Source organism: Sinocyclocheilus rhinocerous, unplaced genomic scaffold (genome assembly GCF_001515625.1).
Source record: "Sinocyclocheilus rhinocerous isolate Xijiao unplaced genomic scaffold, SAMN03320098_v1.1 scaffold1155, whole genome shotgun sequence".
Classification (NCBI taxonomy): Eukaryota; Metazoa; Chordata; class Actinopteri; order Cypriniformes; family Cyprinidae; genus Sinocyclocheilus; species Sinocyclocheilus rhinocerous.
In genome coordinates this window covers 732397-741271 of record NW_015629044.1, presented here as the reverse complement: position 1 = coordinate 741271, position 8875 = coordinate 732397, and the positions used below count along the sequence as shown (strand labels likewise).

The 8875-nt window shown below is 37.8% G+C and overlaps 1 pseudogene; it reads right to left on the bottom strand.

Annotated features, from left to right (window-relative positions):
- Window positions 1–5958: 5958 nt before the first annotated feature.
- LOC107738617 (RNA binding protein fox-1 homolog 1-like) overlaps window positions 5959–8875 on the bottom strand; it is a 139321-nt pseudogene continuing 136404 nt past the window's right edge.

Below are 8875 nucleotides of genomic sequence, written 5' to 3'. Positions count from 1 at the left end.
CACAGTCGACCTAGATGTCAGCAGTATGGAGATAGGGCTTGTGATGTACACCATTTGGGCAAAGGAGGCTGGGGAGCATAAGGAGGTGGGAGCGACCCTCCTTCTCCTCATCTATTGTCATTACGAAGCATCACTTATGTGTTTAAGCTAGGCTACTAACACTGCTGGTTATGATATAGTCTGAGAGGCCGTTCACACTTAACGTCTTTTGCATTCCACTACAGTTCTTTTCCATGGTTTTTCTACGTAAACGATCCAAAGGTTTTATTTATTTAAACTGCCATGCGTCGCGTTTTAAACGCAAAAGCGTGTTCGGTGTGAATGTTCCCTAACAACATTTTAGTTGTGACGCTGGTGCACAAATCGCGTGTTCTCTTGAGGGCCGTTCACACAGAACGTGAGGCAAAGCGCGAGAATCGAAATAGTAGCCTACGCGAAACGTTGAAAAAGCATGGCAACGATCAAAGACGTTCGTCAAGCGATGTTTACACAGAAAAAAAAATCAAAAGAACACAAACGTGTTCGGTGTGAATATTCTTGACATATCTGCACTGCATAATAGTGGATGTTCTCAATGCTGGCAGTTTTTTTAAACAGTCATTCTCTATATGACCAGCAGGTGGAGGTAGAACACTGAGAATGAACGTTTGAAACTTTCAGTTAGCGTGGCTCAAGTGAGAAGGGTCGATGAGAAGAGCTAGTAAAACAAAAATAAACTACAATAGTGGTAATAAACTCTTTCCATCCAACCGACCCCACCACTACACTAGATAATAAAACCAATCAGCGTTTCATCTCACACCGGTGATATTTCATGAGAGAGCATTTATGGAATATTGAGCCATTGAATTGTGCATAACGTGTTCCTGTAAAAACATATGAATGATATTCTATTGTGCTGCTAAAAGCATTTTGAGTGATGCACACGGAACTAAAGGCTGCGCTTTTTTCTTTTTTAAGAGAGAGAGAGAGAGATGTTTAAGAAAAATGTTTTGGAAGAGGAAAAATATGACTCAATAAAAACAGTCTTTTCTCGAATGTCTGCATATTATCAGACCATGATAATCAGATTTTCCATGCTCATGTATTCCCATGCATTTCACAATGGAATCACTGCTCACATTCTGAACTGCACAAATCAGATGCAAATCTCATGCATGAGATTTTATTAGACATGAGAGGACCATGATTTGTGACTAAATGTGAAAAACATGGCTCCCTAGCACTTTTTTTTTTTTTTTGCTAATGCAATTATATCTATATGCCTTTTCATAGTGCAGCTTTATAGCGCAGATGTTCAAAACATCTAAAAGCTCTTTTTGGAGGAGACATGACTCTTGGTGTTTCAGCTAATCCTTTATCACTTCAGCTTTATAAAGATAAACTTGTTTCTGCCACCACAGGCATTTGCCAATTTAATAACCTATATTATGTTTTTGAACTAATGCCATTTTCTGTTTCCCAATATGGATACGTTAAATCATTTGATGCAAAGAGAATAGATATTTCTTCATCATAGCTCAGGCGCTCTGTGAAAACAATAAGACTCCTGCTCTGAGATGTGATCGCTGAAAAACAATTATCATAACCACGGGCTACATAACAGTTAACAAAACACATTAAACAAGTAATATCTCATTTTATTTTTAAATTAAACATAACATTTAAATTATAGCAATTTTAATGTATAAAAATATATATTTTACATAAATTAATGGGATGTGATATAGATTTCATTAAATTGATTCATTAAAAATGTAATTTAGATTTATTATTTACTTAAATTACCCCATTATATATATATATATATATATATACAGTATATGTGTGTGTGTGTGAAATTAATAGTTTATTTATACAATTAATATTACTTTTATTCAGCAAGGATGCAGCTTTGACAACATCACAGGAAATATTTCACAATATTACAATTTTGCAGTTTTATTATTTTTATTATTACTGCATTTTTGATTAAATAAATGCAGTCTTGGTGAGCATAACATACTTCTTTCAAAAACATTAAAAGAAATCTACCTGACCCCAAACTTATTATTATTCTTTTTAGGAGTGCATTCAAATGCCAAAAGAGAGCTAAAAGATACAGTGCGCCTCAGCAGTTGCACTGTCTGTTTGATGTCTTCACACAAAGTGATGCACATTAATGTTTGCATACATCACACTCACATCAGCTCGTTCTGCACAGTGGTGATGTCATCTCTGGCACCTCAGTAATGCTGACGAACTCGACACGTTCCCTCACGTGAACCACACAGCATTCCGAGAGCCCCAGTAAAACTGAATTTAGCAGACATGATCAAATCTGTGGCCTTTTGAAATTGAAAGCGGCGGGTCACATCACGGCGTTGGTGAATTCCACGGGCCTCCAGTCAAATGAAAACAAGACCCAGGCATAGGTCTCATTTGCATCATGGGTCTGATGAGTCATTTGGAGACTCCGGAAAAAGACAGGGCTGCGGGAGGAAGAGGAGGAGGAAAGCTCACACAGGCAAGAGGCTGCTAGGTGCAGTGCACAAATCTTCGATATGACAGTAACTCATGCAGGTCTTATTCGTGACAAATGGCTTTGGAGGCGCAGTGTAAACTGCAATGGGATGACAGTTTTTGTAATTACGAGTGTCGTGACGTATAGCCTTTTCCTCCGGGTGCCCAGTCCAGCTGTCTCTCTAATGAACATATATAGCTACATTTAAAAGTCTGTGACTGTATAATATTGTAAAAAAAAAAAACAGGGCTGGGATCCAGTAGGGCGCCTCAAGATGACTAAAGACCAATTCACATTCATCCTAAGACTTCTGGAATTCTACAGTTTAATTATTGTAGTTTAATTTTCAAAACTTCAGATTTCTGTAAATTTAGATGTTTAATTTTTTTAAACTTTGAATATTATTGTGGACAGCAGGGGGTTTTGGAGTTAAAAAAAGGTTGAGAATCACTGATTTAATGCAACCCTTCTGAAAGAGCTTAAAGGGGTCATATGATGCGATTTCAAGAAACGAAGCGTTTGAGAGAGGCGGGGCATAGAGGACCTACAATAATGTACAGTATTTGAAAAATAATGTGTTTTTTGAACATTAAAGCATGTCAACATATTCTGTTACACCAAATACACAAAATAATGATCTTTAAAAAAAGCATCATATGACCCCTTTAAACAAGTCTAAGATGGTTTTCCGGTCTCAGATGGTCTTCCAGCCTGTTCTGTTGACTGGTTATAGAGCAGCTTGGATAGACTGGGAGAATGGGTTAAGGGCCTGTTCACACCAAGGACAATAACTTTTAAAAATATTCTGAATTTAAAAGAATAGCAGAGTTACTTTCAAAAAGATTTTTTTCATCTGCTGAAAGCTAAATACATTGACAGCCAATCAGAATCCATCCTTGAGTATTTAAAGTATAAGAAGACTTAATTGCAGCACATGCTTATAACAAACAAATGTTTTCATGCCTTGGTGAGGATGCTAGTCATCTTTCTTGGTGTGAAGGCCTTAATATTAGGGTGGATATTCAGTTTAAAACAGCTTTTATTATTGGGGAATTCATATTTGGTGAATTTTTCTCCCTTGATTCAAGACGTATGAATTTCTGAACAATCCCACATAGAATCCAATGCGTCTGAATCCTAGTGACAACTGTGATTTGCAAGTCTATAGTGTTATGAGAGAGCAACGGCTGACCGATCGCGAGAAAGCCAGCGTCCACTACCTGCAATCTGCATGATAATCAATCCAGTCTCATTCAGCCAAACAAACTGAGCAAAGAGACCCAAATTACTTCATTTAATACGTGATTTAATTCAGAAACATAAATCATCACATTACTGACAGCTCTCATAGAGCCGGTGGGAAGAGGGACCGAACGGCGAGAGAGAGAGACTGAATTAAAACCATCAGACCTCCTTTACCTCTCACTGTGGACTCAGCAACATAATCTGAAGAGAATGTACATTTTTCATAATAGAATTAATAACCAATTTTAAATATGTCCCTGACTTGTGACCAAAGATACGTTAATTATTGATCACCCATTTCTGTGAAGAGGTGTTGTAATTACCTAGCATAATGTGACTCCTTCATCACATTTAAACATTTATATTGCTTATCTTTCCAAGGAACCTCTGGCTAAGTTTTTCCAATTACACTGATCAAATCGAGAATGTGGGGTAATTCCTCTTTTCTTCAATTAGAACTATCTGTAGTATACATAATTTATGAAATTCCGTCATACCTTAGCGAAATGAGAGAAAGATAATGAATATCTGCTACTTACAGTTATGCGGGGCAGACAGGTTCAGGTTTGATGATGAGAGGGTCCCATCATTCTCCAAAGTAATGTTCTTCATAGTACGTTCAGAATATTGCCATTTGCTGGACTGTTATGCTAATGATCTTCCGCTATTTGTGAGTGTGCTCCAATTTTTTTTCCATTTTTCCTTTAACTGCACCCTAAAATAAGCCCATATTGTGGCTTCCTTTTTGGAAATATCTGCAGACCGGAGAGGTTTCATAACCCTGAAAGTGTGTGGGATAACCTAATCAGACCGCAAGAATCCGATCTCGCTCCTTCATTCTGAATACAGAGTCTTCTTAAAGCCGTACAGATGACCACCTCAGACCTGGCTGCATCAATTCCACTTAACCTCCTCGGAGATGATCATTTCCTCTTTGCCTTGAGCTTTTAAATGCAATTTTAGTCAATGAAATCAGATCAGAGGACAAACGCACTCCATCATCTGAATGAATATAAGATCCGCCAGCCGGCATCGTGCAAAGAAATTCCGAGACAAGTTCCTGTTATCTTGAGAAACTTTATTGATGGTTATTGTTATGCAGATCATAGTGCATGCACATACAATGACAAGGAGAAAGCCTGTCCACAACACGTATTTGGTGAATTTTTCTCCCTTGATTCAAGACGTCTGAATTTCTGAACAATCCCACATAGAATCCAATGCGTCTGAATCCTAGTGACAACTGTGATTTGCAAGTCTATAGTGTTATGAGAGAGCAACGGCTGACCGATCGCGAGAAAGCCAGCGTCCACTCCCTGCAATCTGCATGATAATCAGTCCAGTCTCATTCAGCCAATCAAACTGAGCAAAGAGACCCAAATTACTTCATTCACAAGAGGATATTTGCAGCCGGATAAATTGGAGCTGCTCTTTTGTTTGTATTTTATGCAATTGAAACTTTTATAAATACAAAAGAAAGAAAAATGAGATATGTGACAAACACCTCTAATTAGGTATACGTGTAAACAACATGAAGGGAAGTCTTCGCGTATGCACAGTCAAGCTGCGACTCTTCAAGAACACCTCGACAGCTTGTTTGTGTAGCACTTGTAAATGACATAGTTCATTATCATTATTCCTATTTACATATAGATATCTTTTTCACAAGTCATATATTTCTCAGTTTCTCGATAATCAAACAGTTTCAAAGTGTAAAGGCTGAGTTCTAGAAAATAATAGTACAAAGGATGTCACATTAAAAATGATATCAAAACGAAACACTCGAAAGAAGCGGAGAACCAAAAGAAAACAGACAACAGAACGTCCCACAATTGAGAAGTAGTAGTAGTAGTGATGGAAAAAATTGCAGGTTGTGTGTGCAAAATTGTACAGTTGACAAAAATACTATGATTATATCTACATAATGATTGCATTACTTGTAAAGTGTTGATATAAATCTGTGGATCTGTGTATGATTCCATAAAATATGAGACTCCTTTCTCTAACAGTTGGTCTACCACACTAAATCTAAAACATTATACAGTTGTGTTTTTCGTATAAGAGAACATTTTCACTGCACAGATCAAATTTAATACACCGTTAGTTTATTTTTTCCCACTCTCGTCTTGTACAAATAATAAGAGTTTCTTAACTTCTGAGAAAAAAAAAGCAAAAAACAAACAAAGATAAAAGAAAAACAAAAAGTCTTTTTTTTTTTCTTTTTTCTTTTTCATGTTTCGACTCTCCCGTATTATAAAAGTCAGCATTATATCAATGGACGTACTGGAAGTACTGTAATATAAAAAGAACATCTCGTGGTAGGCCTAAACTAGCGTGGGTCTGACTTAAGGACTAGATAATAGTTAAACAGTAAAATACTGTCATGGTGAATTTTTGGGGGAGTTTCTACGAGCTGCTATGTATAGTCTGAATATACACACTGAACACCCCAGGAACATAACCTTTGGCTTTGAGTAATGACTGATATAAGACAGCTTAAATAATCGATACCTCAGTGGTCTCTTTGACCGGCTCTGTGTCTTTACTGCACTCGGGGGACTACACCGACTTTACTGCCAGCCCCCGGTCCTTCGCCCACCACGCCCATATCTACTCCTACCCACAACCCCCTGCACACGCCTCCTCTACGGCACAGAACCCAGAAACAAAAGAAACCAAAAGAAAGACAAAAGGTGATGTCAAATGGAAGCAGAAACCACTGGACGACTCTAGTCACTTACACTCTTACAGAATATGATAACCCCGAAGTGACTTGAATATTTATCATACACAACTCATTTACATGATAAAGCCCTAACAATTTGAATCTTATTATTATTCTTTTTTCATCTTTTTAAAATCTAGCAGCTCTCTAGATCACCACAGAAACCTCTACAGCCAACAATCTATGTAATCGTTAGAAATTAAAAACCCACAATATTAAAATACACAGCACAAAATATCTGAGGTATAAGATGAAAAATATCCGTTTTTGTCTTCTCTCTCTTAAGAGATGCTAAAATGATGCACTACTGCATGTATTGCAATACCCAGGCCTCTGAATTACTCCTCCGTTACCCCCACAGGAAGATTCTCAATAGGTTTTGAAAGGTTTTTTTTTTTTTTAGTATGGCGCGAAACGACTGTATCCACCTCGGTATATACTAGCCTGCAAAGAAGAAAGAACGAGACCCACATCGTCGGCGTGGCTTCTGGTCTTGGCATCAGTCAAGGGAGCGAAAGCATTCTGGAAGAGAAGCCATGGGTTTGGACACGTTTCAATGACACAGTTCAGAGGAGACCTCCGCTAGCATTCAGGTTATTTGCTGTACATACCCCCCGGACGAAACCAATCACGTTCCATCATGCAGCAAGCACACCGACACACCTCATGCCAGAAGAGATGCATTTAGCTACTTAAAAATGTAAAAGGGGTGAAAGAAATGCATGAGTTAACAGAGCAAATCAAAAAACGAGCAACGAATGCAGAGTTTCATACGCCGCAAAAAGCATTTTCTTAACCTATTTTTGTCTTATTTTCCAGTAGAAATCCATAAAACAATAAATTAACAAAAGAAAACGTATAAGATGTATCTGAGAAAATATCTTGAAGTAAAAAATAAGCTGCACAAAAAAACTCAATTGTCTATTGTTAATAGTGTAGATGTATGAAACACAGCTCATACAGAAGTCACTTTCAAACCAAGCAGCTTTCTGTTAGTTTATGCGGAGAGTCTTTTGCCCTCATGCCAAATTGCAGATTGTGTGGATTCTTACTGAAACAACTGTATTTCGCCAGCAAAAATATGCAGAGCAATGGTAAATGTAACCACACCTTTAGAGATTTGTTCTTAAAACAAGAAACTTAAAACTTTCAAATAATTAAATTTGAAAATAGAATAATATAAAATAAATAAATAAGTCTTATTAACATACAGAAACGTTTCAAGCATTTTTACTGAAAAATCAGACTAAAATACAGATTAAGAAATTGATCTTCGCAGAGTACGTTTTGTATGCAACGTGGACGTTTTGGGATCAAAAGCAGTCCACGTACAAACAAGTCGCACATCGCAGTGGGTGCCCGGAGACTCTTATCGGTCTTCCTCGCACTCTTTCATCACACCGTCTCTCCTCTGCTCCCTCTCTCTTTTAGCTGTTGCTACAGCACCACTTAGGTGATGGATTTAATTATCAAAATGACTAATTATTCCATTAAGGGGAGCGCTCGGCTAGGTGATATTCACAAAATTAGAAATATAATAACTAACATGCACTACACTGCCAAGAAATTAAGACATTTATCACGTTTACTGGGAGGATTAATGTGGCATTTCAGCTGCCGTTAGCACAAGAGACAAATTCAATTAAGTTTAAGTGAGGAGATGTCAGCAGTGCTAAAATCCATGCAGGAGGAAAAGGTGGGAAGAAAAGGGAAAAGAATGAGCGTACATGACAAGCGTGCACTGAGAAAAGAGCAGGGAAGGGATAAATAAAGGGGCCATGAGGAAAGAGGAAAAATGAAAGAGGAATCGAGGCAGGTAGAGATGGAAATTCACGCTCACCATGGCACCAACGCTGTATGTGGCTGCTGGAGCAAGTGCGTGGTTGTAGGGGTCGGCAGCATAAACTCGTCCGTAACTGTGGAAACATGCAGAGATGGTCAGATCGCGCTGCCAAGTTGAAAATCGCTTCTTTTCTATGCAAACACAAATGTCATACAGTCATATACGACACCACGGGCTGAAACAACTACGTATGGTGATGATTTCAGTGTGTTTGGAAAATGACAATCAAATGAAGTCAGAGAGGAGAAGATCACATGGCTCTTGCAGTCATGCTGCACAGGGCAAAGAGGAAGACATCACTGTTTGAAAGTTGAAGGGCCACTTGTGCAAGACCTCACTAGATGCTCTGTTCATTCTAATTGTGTGATTATAGGATGTCAGCGCTTACGGCAATATCCGTTTGTATATACAAACTTTGCAAATCGGTACCAAGAAGAATTTGCTTGTTTTTTCAAGTTCAATACACTTGCACAAACAACCCTTCAATTTTTTAGTAGTTTAATTTAGGCATATTGATCAAAAAGGCAAAAAAAAAAAAAACATCACAGGAAAAAAAAAA